General features: G+C 46.2%; 1 long non-coding RNA gene across 1 annotated transcript; it reads left to right on the top strand.

The window, feature by feature from the left end:
• The first annotated feature begins 2,683 nt into the window (after positions 1-2,683).
• LOC128343466 (uncharacterized) lies at positions 2,684-5,192 on the top strand. The gene is made up of 2 exons (XR_008315550.1): positions 2,684-3,361; positions 3,459-5,192. It is a non-coding gene; the product is annotated as an uncharacterized LOC128343466 (long non-coding RNA).
• The last annotated feature ends 7,562 nt before the right edge of the window (positions 5,193-12,754 follow it).

Raw genomic sequence — 12,754 nt, forward strand, 5'->3', positions numbered from 1 at the left:
GAGACTGTTGCTCTTTCCAATCTGAACTTTCATATGGTGTTCCTCAGGGCTCCATATTGTCTCCAAAGTACTTTAACACCTACATGAAACCGCTGGGAGAGATCCTCCGGAGATTTGGTGCAAGGTGTTATCAGTATGCTGAATGAAAACTCTCTCTTACAGACTGTCTTATGAAAAGACACTTGTTCTTATTACACACCTTTTCCTTTTTATCTAATCCTAAATCCTTGTTACTGAAGTGTGCTACTCTTCATGTTGGGTCTGTGACACACCTTGGGAGGCCTAGGACTGCTCAGCCTTTTGCGGGAGTGCCTACTTCTAGTGTGCAGTCCACACCCAGCAGCAGTGTCATCTCCACTTCCTGGTCCAGCAGCATGGTGTCCCTGGCAGCACCAAGGAAACCGGCACACCAGTGTTAGTTGCAAGTGAAAAGTGACTGCTGGCTAGGGCACTGGCCTTCACTTCATCTTGTGGCAGCATACTCCAAAAACCCATCCCAAACATGGTGCACGATGTGAAGAGAGGGTGCACCTCTGTCATGCCCTCCATTCTTTTCTTCTTTCTAAATGAAAAGGTCCCTGTTGCCTCCACCTTTTCCCTTCCAGGAAGGAGCTACACCCCTGAGCTCTTTCGTGGTCCTTTTCTATGCCTTTCCCAGCTCTAACATAAGCTTGGTGAGTTGAGTTGAGCAGAAGTGCACACAGTGTTCCAAAGGTCTCTGCACCAATGCATTTTGGCAGCTTTCTTTACTTAATTCCTCAGCCAGAAAGAAGACGGCGCAATACCTGGAAACCTAGTGGGCTACCTGTATTGCTGCCCCAGCTGTTCTGCATACCTTCCATTGGCCCCCTCTCCTCCAAATGTCTGCCTAAGGGTCTCTTTCTCACCTTCTCCCTGCTCTCTTCTAGGCTGCGAAGGGTCTGCCAGTGCTGCAGGCAGCTCTTTCAGACCTCCCCCACACGTTTCTCCAAGGGGAAGCCCCCCAGACGGAGGTTCTTCAAGAGGAGGAACCGTGTTGAGCCAACTTCGGCTCCTCCTCCAACTGCAGAAGGGGGCTTCCAAACGTAGTCGGGAGTCACAATTGGTGAGGAGGTGCCCCAGGTTCCTGGGGAATGGTTGGGACTGGGGGTGACTGTTTTGGGAGGGTGGGACAGCTAGTGCTTAGCAAACTGGCAGATTTGTGGGCCTTAATTTAAAATTTGTGGGCCTGAATTTATTCTTCCCTTCCAGCCTTGAGCAGTGCATGGCAAAAAAAGGAAAGAGCTAAGGTAGGGTATCATTGAGTAGAGGGCCTTCCTCCACATAGCCCAGGTCATTTCTGTGAGAGGCATTTGCTGTGCTCTGCTCTGATCCTTTCCCCAGTTCTGCAATCTCCCTGAGAAGTAGCAGAATAATCCATGAGGGGGTGGGGTCCCCAGAAAGGGCTTGAGAGCAACCCACGAAGTAAGGGTGTCTGGTCCATTTCCAGGAAGCCACAGAGAAGTCCTTCCATCACTAACAGCTCAATGCTTCTAATTTTCAAATCATCCTCTGGTGGACCTCCGTCCTTAATTCCGTTTCACAGCAAGTGAAAGTCACAGAGTCCAGGGGCCAGGAGGACTTATTACAGTTTAGCAAGCCTCATATTGTTGAAGCCATTTTGGTGAGTGAAATGCAGCAGAGAATGGAAGAGAATGACCAAGCGCAGGCTCAGTCCAAACCTGACTGCCAAGACTGTGTGTTTGGGGCATCATCTTAATTGTTTGTTTGTTTGTTCTATTTATTATTTCTCTATATAAGCAACTTTGGAAACTTTTGTTGAAAGACAGTGTGAAAATATTGTTGTTGTTGTAACCATAGTTCTTCGAGTGGTCTTCTGTGCATTCACACTCCCTCCCTACCTCCCCACAGCAGCTGGTCTCTTTTGTTGAGCGGCGGTCTCCTTGACTGAGGTAGTGTGGGGTTCAACCTACCGAGGGAGTGGGTCTTCCTGCTCTTTTTTCCTTTTTGGGGGGTGAAGCTTTGGAAGGTTCCAGAACGTGGCTCTGCGCAGGCGCATAACCCAAGTGTGAACGCACAGAAGACCACTTGAAGAACTACGGTTACAGGTAGGAAACCTGCCCTTTCCTTGATGCCCCTTTTCATTCCTCATTTCATTCCGCATTTCATTCCAGCCCCTTTTCATTCCTCATTTGTGTGTTTGTGCGTGTGTGCATTTCTTTTAGGTGGCAAATCTGAGCTGAGTAAGGTAAGCAGTGGCAGAGGTGCTTTTACTCCTGGATTTTGGGGATGCAGCCCCTGGCGTCCATACTCCTTGGGGGCTCCCAAATAATCTTTAGTCAGTCCTGGGTGGTGTGGTTTGTGCCCTCAAGAATGTATGTGTTAAAAAATGTTTAATTTGCCATGTGGGGTGTGGGCTCCAAAGGCCTTTAGGTCCAGGCTCCAAAATTACTTAGGTGCACCTCTGAGCAGAGGCGATCTTGCCAGCAGCTCTTTCTCTTGGGGGGTTGTAATTTTTATCCCCCAGTTAATTAGCAGAGCACTAAAGAAGCTACCCATTCCAGTTACAGAGTAGTTGCAGAGTTTAGTTGTTGCAGCTATTTAGAGAAGACGCATGGAGATTCTTGTAGAATAAATACAAAGTATTTATTGGTGAAGTATACTTTGGTTAGGAAAGACCTAACCCTAATTTATAGAAGAACATAATGAATAGGTGGGGGAGAGAGAGAGATGTTTCCATCTGCTCTCTAAGAGGAAAGGAAGGGATTCTTTCTGACTCTCAACAGGAAATACCTGATGAGTCCTACCAGGGGTTATAGAGTAGAGACTGATAGAACAGTTAGGGAGACCCTTACTCACTATCTCTACCCCCAATGCCCCTAGTGGTCATAAGGATAGTTGGTGCAAAAAGTTGATGCACTGGTAGTCCATCTCCAACACTTTCCCAGGCTGTGCAATGTAGTCCTCTACATTCCTCATTTGTGTGTTTGTTTGTTTTAGTTGGCAAATCTCAGCTGCATAAGGTAAGCAGAGGCAATTTTGCCATCTGGTCTTCCTAGTGCTATGCAATGTGTTCCTTTTCATTCCTCATTTGTGTGTGAGTGTGTTTGTTTCTTTTAGGTCGTAAATCTCAGATGGGTAAGGTAAGCAGAGGCAATTTTGCCATCCTGTCTTTCTAGTGCTAATCAATGTGTTCCTTTACATTCCTAGTGTGTGTGTTTGTGTGTGTTTGTTTTTAGGTGGTGAATCCCAGCTGGATAAGGTAAGCCGAGGCAATTGCCATCAGGTCTTAGCAGTGCTATGCAATGTGTTCCTGTTCATTCCTTGTTGTTATTTTGTGTTGTGTGTGTTTCTTTTAGGTGGCAAATCTGAGCTGGGTAAGGTAAGCAGAGGCAATTTTGCCATCAGGTCTTCCCAGTGCTATGCAATGAGTTCCTTTTCATTCTTCTTGTGTATGTGTGTGTGTGTGTTTGTTTTAGGTGGCAAATCCCAGCTGGTTAAGGTAAGCAGATGCAATTGCCATCAGGTCTTGCCCGTGCTATGCAGTGTGTTCCTTTTCATTGGGGGTGTTGTTGGTCCTCGTGGGGTGCAAGGTCTCCATCTGATTGATTCTACCCCTGTTTAGGGGTGCCAGTCGGTCTGGCCTCATAACTCCTGAGGTCTTGGCAATGTCCTAGGCTAATGCCTCCACAGGCGTTCCTTTGCCTCTGTCACCTGCTGGGGACTTGACTTCCCAGAGCTGTCTGCCTCTTGAGAGCTCTCAGCCGTCTGCCCCTCATCACAGGCCAGGCCATTTTATATAACCCTGAAATCTCACAGCAACTCTCACGAGACCTGGCGATCTCACTATTGATCTCGCGAGAGTTTGGAGTGTGATCTTGCAATATGCTAACAACGTCCCACGAGATCACGTCAGTGTCGGGTGACACTAGGTCACCTGACCAGGGGAGCCAGTAAGGCCTGCCGGTCTCAGCAGGTGGGGGTTGGGACCCGTCTGAGGGCGCAGCATTCCCGCCCTGGTTGGGAACGTTCCCACCGGAACCCTCTGCACATGGGAGGTGGGGGCTAGAGATGTTGGGACCCTGACAGGTGTGTACGAATGGTTCAATAGCAAACTGGTCTGCTGCGAACCAGGCTGGTTCGATGGTTTGATCGCGAACCAGACAGGCCTTCAGGAAAGGTGGTCCAGTCCAAGGTCAAACCAAATCAGCCCTGACCAGGAGGACATGGTTCCCATTTGGCCATCCTCCGTGAGAAGTGGCTACATGCATGGGATGGCCAATGGGGTCAGTGTGGTGATGCCGCTACTTATGCACCACACATGCTTCCTTCCTCCAACTTTGCAGGCTTTGCGGCTCCCGCCCACCCTCCCTAGTTCAGTGAGAGATTAGCTGGTCGCTTATGGGCCGAGTAGGAATTTTTGGTCTTCACCTGATTGGCTTTGTGTGGAGATTTTTTCGCCTACTCCTCACTGATTGTGTTTTAAAGGGAATAACCCCCCTTTTAGGGGTGGGAGTCTGGTTGCAGGTTAAGTGGTCACTTTGGCAGGTGAATGTGGGCTTTGGAGGTTAAGACCTCGATTGGTGCTCAGCCATAGGTACCTTTCAGGTAGAGATGGATTCATGGAACAACCTTTCAGGGTTTTGTGGCCCAGGGGTGTCTGAGGTGGCCAGAGCCTAAGGGGTATACTCATGTGTCAAATGGGCCGTAAGCCAGAATTTGGCTTTTAAAAAGCCAAATCTTGTCACCTAGCGAATGAACCACTTTTAGGGCACTGTTCAGCTGACCCACTCAGAGCTTTGGGGCTGGAGGGGTGGTGACCAGTGTTGCCTCTAACAGGGATTCCCAGATGTTGTCTACAACTCCCAGAATCCCAAGCTACAATGGCTTTTGCTTGGGGATTATAGGAGTTGTAGTCCACAACATCTGGGGATCCATGTTGGAGGGAACAGTGGTGGTGACCCTGGTGGCTACCTCCTTGACACAGTAAACTGTGTGGCTTGGTGGGGCTATGCTGAGGTTTCATATGGCATCTGCCAAGCCTGGCTGCTTTGCCCAACAGTGAGAGGAGCTCAACCCTCGCTAGGAGGCTGTGCCTACCCGAAAAGGGGATTGGAGTTGCCCACACTCTAGTTTATGGAGCTTATAGTTATACCTGTTGCAGATCTCTGCATAGTTTATAGTTAATAAAGTAGCCCTAGTTTTCATCCATACACGTGTTTCCTGTCTTCCTTTGGGGATCTGGGGGCAAAGACTTAATGGCTTGGCAATGCTGTCCATCGAGAAGCAGATGATCAAAGAAATTCTGGACTTCAGTCATAGAACCATCAAACTGCTTGTAAGACAGAAAGAGTGTCAGGCCCATTTTCTTTACAAACCATGATAAGAAAAGGCACTTCTCCGAACAACCAAACGGAGGATGTTCCAGTCAGAAAAAAAGAGGCAGCAGAACAGCCATTGTTGCCGGAGCTGAGCTACTTTATTTTGCACTCATTGCAATCAAAACCACCTTTTATTACTTCGCGAAGAAGAAGAAGGAGAAGAAGAAGAAGAAGTTGTTTTAGAGCAAATGTTAATTTATTAAATAAATAATTACATTTGCCACATGCTGCCTTGGCTGAGTATTTGAAAATATACATCTTTCTTCTCACCTACGTTGTTCCTTAGTGCAGAGAAGCAGGTTGTGGAGAGATCTTGCTATTGGCAGTTGGATGCAGAGGCGCTCTTACCCCCGGACCTTGGGGAAAATGTCAGTGGGGCCTCCTGCCACCACCCATGCCCACCCTGCCGCTGCCCGGCTGCGCTGAACCTCCAGTGTTTTTCATAATTTTAGCAGCCATATGCGTGGCCGGGGGTGGGGGGTTGATCTAGCAGGCCACCCCTCCGTGGTGGTGGGCGGAGCAGCCCAGCAGCCCTTGAGAACTGCGAGGCACTCCAGCGCACCTGCACAGTGGGAGTAGATCATCACAAGCCCCTGGATGACAGGCCCAGCGGCTGCTCCACCCATCGCCACCACCACCATGGAGGGAGGCCTGCTTGGATCACCCCCACCCTCACCGGCCATGCACATCGTGGCCGCAAAAAGGTGGCGAAAAGGGCAAGGAGTGGCGCGGCGGCCAGGGCAGTAGCGTGTGCAGGCAGCGGCGGCAGTAGGACACCCAGGGTTGCACTGAAAATGTCCAAGGGGGGCCTCGTGGCAGCAGGGGGCTTGTGGCAGGGAGTGTGTGCCTCGTGGCGGCGGGGTCCCCCTCTGAAGCCCTTCAGGCCTGGGCACCAAAATGGGCACCTAGGTGCGCCCCTGGTTAGATGAAGAGTTGGTAAACCTAACTGGGAGGTGAACTGAAGATCAAGAAGCAGGCGTCTTGGGAATTCAGCACCCAGACAGCAGACAGGGATACCTTGCCATAGGGTTACCCACTAAAGGGATGAAAAGGGAAGGGATAGGAAGCATTAGGTGTACTTAAACAATTCCCAGCAACTAAATTCCAGCAAACAATTACCAGCAACACTTCCTAGAGATTTCTATATCAGGGAGTATAGAAATTCAATATACCAATAAACCAATAATAGGTTTGATGTTGCTTTGCAGAAGAGCCGCTTTCTGATGATTAATGCTGGAAGAGAATTTCTGCTGTAATACTCTGACGAAGCAAAGGAGAGAGAGAGAGAGACAGAGGATGTTGACACACAGACCTCTAAGCAGGGCCGGCTCTAGGGGATCTGGCGCCCAGATGCAACATTCTGTTGAGCGCCCTTAGTTATTGTGAAAAATAAAAATTCGAAATACAATTAGTCTGTATTCAAAATTTAATAGACAAAGATTTCATGTAATTATGTACATAACACAGTATCTAATATAATTATGCATATAATATATATGGACTTTGAAGAAGCCAGATAGAAAAAGCATCGACACTTTTGAACTTTGGTGCTGGAGAAGACTTTGGAGGATACCATGGACAGCCAGGAAAACAAACAAATGGATCAGGTTGGGATCATGATACTAAGGTTTCAACCTCAGCTGAAGGAAACTTAGTTGAGTCAATGTCAGGCTGCTCATTGTTAACGCTGATTTAATAGGCTGAGGCAGGCAGCTCCTCCCTCAAGAGCAGGGAAAGGGGAACCTGTTTCCCACTCCTTCCAGGGCGCAGCTCCTCCACAGCTTTTCACCCTGTCTGGTATCATCTGCTCAGGCAGCTCCGTCCTCCCTCAAGAGCAGGGAAAGGGGAACGGCCGGACCCACACTCAGGAAAACAACACAGGCTAGAGAATTGGCTTGGTTGGTTGCTGCTGCTTGTTGTTTAAACCTCCCCTACCCCCAAATGCCCGCAACAAGCTCAGAGGGGAGTCACAGCAAGCACAGCGTCTGGAGCGCGGGAAGAGGAAGGAGGCGCCAGCGAGAGATGGTTGGGATGCTGCACGCAGGCGCCAGGCAGGTCCACGTGATGCACAGTAACAGCGGCGCCAGCAGCAGGGCGTGATGATCGGGTTGGAGCGGAGGGACCAGGGCCGGACTGGGGGCACTGAGAGGGCGGGGGAACATATGTGGGGAGGGCGCCAGGTTTTCAGCAGAATGGGTGGGTTTCACAGCCCTTTTTTTGGTTTCATTTAATAATTTTTTTTCCTGTTAACTGTTGATATCTAAACTCTGCTTTCTGTTGTTGTTGTTATTATTATTTCCATTTTATATCCCGCTCTTCCTCCAAGGAGCCCAGAGCGGTGTGCTACACACTTGAGTTTCTCTTTCACAACAACCTTGTGAAGTAGGCTAGGCTGAGAGAGAAGTGACTGGCCCAGAGTCACCCAGCTAGTATCATGTCTGAATCAGGATTTGAACTTGGCTCTCCCCAGTCCTAGTCCAGCACTCTAACCACTACACCACGCTGGCTCTGTTACTTATAGGTTACTATTAATACTTCCAATGAAGTATCACTTGTAACTATTAAGAAAGCACCATTCTATGCTAATGAAATAGTTTGGATAGATGTGTTCCTGTGTAGCCCCGTTCCTGCAGGATAGTTAGAAACTGAAGTGGATGGCATCTTAATTCACTCTATAAGTCACTTGATAATCTGCCCTTCAGTCCTACAATAGCACTGTTTTATTTTCTCTCTCCGCACCAGTTTCTGCCCTCCCACCAGCGTACCCTCTAATTCTTACCATCAGTGAGCAGAAAGAGTTTTCTTCTGGGCAGCACTATCAAGGCAGTGTGTGCACACCACTCTCTTTCTCACACACACACGCAGACACATTTAAGGGCCTGTGATGGGGGTTTCAGGCAGATTGGTTGGAAGATACTGCATGGGACGGAAGTCTTAGGAAGAAGGCTGAAGATGGAGTCAGAGCTGAAGGAGGAAGGGCAGGCAAAGAGCTAAGGTGCCTGTTCCCTTTCAGGAAGTCAGTTTACCAGGGAAGAGAGTCATTGCTGGCTAGATACTGATGACCTGGGGAATGGCTACCCAGTTTTAATGGAGTTTTGAAGGAATGCATATGGGAATTGCAGACAAAAGGGGGGGGAAACCTAGAAGGAAATACGTAAAAGGATTTTGGTTGGAGGTTGTTAACAACAACAAAAAGAAAAATGCTTGAAAAGCACCAGTAAGTTATAAGATTGTGATGTGGAAAGGTAATATAGAATTACAGGTTGTTTTCATGGATAACTGTGATAAGTTTGTTCTGTTTAAACTACTTTCTTAACTGAGTTTATGGCTGACATATTTAAAATGCTATAAAATTCTTTGTGATTCATATGAAGTCTTCTTTTGTTTAGTCCTTTGTTCTGTGAAATACACAAGACAAGCCTCTGTGTGTGTGTGTGTGCATGTTTCTGAGAGGGAGCCCAAAGCTCTGGTTCTGTATAGGAATTCAACCCACATCAATTTTATAGCTCATCTCTGTGAAGATGAGGTTTCAGTTGTAATTATTCTGTTTATTCTGTTGTATTTGTGAATATATTTATACTAGTGACATGTTGTTGTTTTTCCCTTTCTGTAAACTGTTCCAGACCAAACTTGCTCTGACACTGAATTCCTAAATTAGCAGTTATTATATTAATTGAACATAAAATTGGTCATGAGCAACTGAATCTTCCCATCTCTGCAAAAGTGCTGCTTATGGATGGCTAAATGCATTAGGCATGAGAGCAAGCTCTATTTCATTCATTTTTATGTTAAGTTGATTGTGATATTTCTGCCACTACTGAGTGTCATAAGCCTTTATATGTTATGTTTACTGATTTCCTTGAGATGGTCTCTTACCTATTTTCCGTGAGCTCAAAACTCTAAACCGGAAGTTTCCCTTTCAAATTCTTGCTCACAACTGAGCTGATCTCTGATGAACAACTCCGCCCATTTCCAGATGGGAGGGGGAAAGAGGTTCTCTGTAAAGCAGTTTGTGTTCCAGCCAGATTAATTGTGGGTGAGAAGGAAAAATGGATTTTAAGATAAATGAGTCTAATTGTATTACTGTCATGTTTTTGCAAAATCTATGCAATATTTCTGCTAACTGAATTGATGTAAACTGAAAGCTACTAATCAAATGGTCTAAGGTTCAAAAAAATGTTTTTAATTTGACTCATCCACCAGCCCTGCTTTGCCTTCACAGCAGCTGAATCTTAAAATCCCAGACATGAGATTTGCCAATCCTGCAAGTGGCAAGGAGTTCCAAAGCACCGGTTTGCAATTCACCTTGGAAATTTCCCAGCTAAAAAGGATTCGTCTGGGGCAGTAGATGGCTGACTCCCTCACACATGACCGAATATCATGTGACTTTGGTGGGGATCCTGGGGTTTCCATGGCTACTACTTTGTTCTTAATCCAGCTAACTTACTTCCTTTTGAGCCTACAGAAGACCAAGAACATGATTGCTTGCAAGCTGTGGACTGCATCTATGCCAAGCCGTCCTGATCTTAAAGATCAACCTCTCCAAAATGCAGACATTGATTTGTACACAGATGGAGGCAGCTTCATGTAAGATGGACAACGTAAGCTGACTATGGAGAAGTGACTGACCATGCTCTTTCTCCAGGTATCTCAGCACAGCTTGCAGAACTCATCACCTTCAAGGTAATTTTTACACAACTCATGGGGCCACTTGGAAAGAAAGAAGATTTGTAACAGTGGGAAACAAGGAAGTAAAATATGGGACACAGATATCAGAACTCTAGACTGCTGTTACACTACTAGAAGAGGTTGCAGTCATCCATAGCAGAGGTCACCAGAGGAAAATGACCCAGTGACAAAGGGTAATTGGATGGCAGATGCTGCAGCTAAAACCGCTGCTCCTTCTATTTCTGTTTCCAAGCATCTTGGATTCCTGTGCTAACTATCTTGGCACACCCCCCCCCCCACATATTCAGAAAAAGGACATTGACTTTGCACCACAGCAGGGGGGCGCATTTAGAAGAGGATGGCTGGTAAAGAACAGCAGATGGATGCGGATTTCTTGCAGAACCAATCCTTTGGTTTTTCCTAGTCAATACAAAGACACTTTTGTGCCTCTTGGATGTACCCTTTTGCAGAACATGTGGCAACAGCCTTTGTAATACAAAGGCCTGTAAGTATGATTGTCAGCCAGCGTGGTGCAGTGGTTAGAGTGCTGGAATAGGACCGGGAAAACCCGAGTCCAAATCCTCATTCAGCCAAGACACTTGCTGGGCAACACAGAGCCTACAACTCAAATGATTTGGCCTGCCTCACAGGGTTGTTGTAAAGAGGAAGAACAGGATACAGAAGAGAATGTGAGATGCCACATGGAAACTGGACTTGTTAGCAGTGACTATGCTTGACCTGAAAGGCTTTAATGCCTCCTCAAAACCCCAAACTCACAAGGGGGGTGAAAAATGTGAATGCCTTTTTCTTTTTGACTTTATTGCCTTGCTTTTGCCCAGGATTGCTGTTTTGTTCTCGTGATCAGAAACCAGCCTACAACACAAGCCAGCCAGCCTCCAAGAAGCACCAGCTCCCACACACAGCCTCATGCCTGGCCACCAAGCCTCAAATGAAGACATCATCCCCTGTTCTGATCTTCAGGGAAAGGGGGGCCCAAGGCAAACAGGGAAACAAAAAATATAAATTGGGGGGGAAAAGAAAGAAAGAAAATTGCCAAAAGACCAAATTGAAATTAGCCTCAGGTTTTGTCCATCCTTTGTATTATTTGCCTTGAAAACTTGACTTTTCCTTTTGTGCTAACGGTTGGCACCCAGAGACTTAGTCTCAGGATGCTGTCCCTACATGGGGGGGAGGGAATTGGCAACTCACTTGCCCGTCTTTCTCTCAGGTAAACAGGTTTGCAACCAACAGTGCCTTGAATTGTCTTGCCAAAGAAGGATTGGTCCTCCCCAGATCGAAGGAATACCTGGATCCATCGCCAGAATGTGATCCCAAGGGAGTCTCCATCAAGAGTGACCCAGGAAAACTAACCATCAGCAGCAGCAGCTACCGGAGGGCAGTGCCTATCTGCATTTCCAGTCCAACCCAATGGTGACAGAACGTCCATCTACTACCCTGTCCTGTGTTCGAGGAAGAAGGCCTAAGACACAGAAGTTCATCTTCCTGCTCCTAAGTGCTGTAGGAGAGGAATAGACAACAAACAAGCAAGCCAATTTGTTCACTTTTCTCTGGAGTCATACATGCAACAGCATTTCCCTAAGCTGTAAAGCCCTGGAACCATCCTACCTGGGTAAGATACCTTGCCAAAGACACTATTTCAATTTCTGCCAAAGACACTATTTCAGATTGCCCACAAGGGGAGGGAGTCAAGGCTCCCAAACACATGAACATTTGAGCTTGTCTGTGGACACTAGCCAAACAAGCCAAAACAACACGGATCAGGATAGCCAAAATCCTGCAACGTTTTACAAAAGCATTTGGTTCTCAACTGAAGGACTAAAATATATTTTTCCTTACCAAGGACTTTTAGATTTTGAATTCTAAAGCTCTCCATGGCTTCCTTTTTGGCCATGACAGACTTTAGAGGACACTAAGGGGGGTGGGAGTTGATGATTTGCACCACTTTCTTATATTACTTTCTTGTAGTGACTATGTGCTATCATTATGTTGAAAACCTTGCTGTCTCCAGTCATTTCCTTATTGTTTCACTTATATATTGTGCCAATCATCTCATTGTTTCAACCAGAGCATTTACCTGCAAGTCTGCACCTATCCCCAAGTTACTGATCCCTTTATGCTCTAAGACATTAAGCTGGCCCAAGCTTTACCTACAATTTTATAGACACTTGTATTAATCAGTGTGATTATACATGACTTGTCATTGCTATTGCTTTCCACAAGCTGATAACCCATTAATCACCAGAAGCATCTGGTTCCACAATGCAAGACTGTTATTTATACTTTATTTGGGATAAAGATGGTTTAAAATCATGTTGCTTGCTATAAGTTGTATGATCTTTATATGTACACTTTGCTGTTATGTGTAAAAATTTTATATATATATCAAATCATGCCAGATATGGGTGGTTAAGGATATGTGTGTGTGATGTATAGAATTATATAATTATGTTTGTAGCTCTAGAATATTGTATGCAATGTGCCTGCCATAGCACATACCATTTCTGTAAAAACTATGCTTAATGCATCACAAATGTTTAAGGCATCCCAAAACCACATGTGTCCCAAACCCTTTAGCCACACGAAACACAGAGTTCCATCTAAGAGTTTATGTGTTAAAAAGGAGCTATTATTAATATTTCCAAACAGTTAGAACTTTCATTAACTAATATGGAGAGCCTATTGATTTATAGGCACAGAAGATAATT

This window comes from Hemicordylus capensis, chromosome 2 (genome assembly GCF_027244095.1).
Source record: "Hemicordylus capensis ecotype Gifberg chromosome 2, rHemCap1.1.pri, whole genome shotgun sequence".
Taxonomy (NCBI): domain Eukaryota; kingdom Metazoa; phylum Chordata; class Lepidosauria; order Squamata; family Cordylidae; genus Hemicordylus; species Hemicordylus capensis.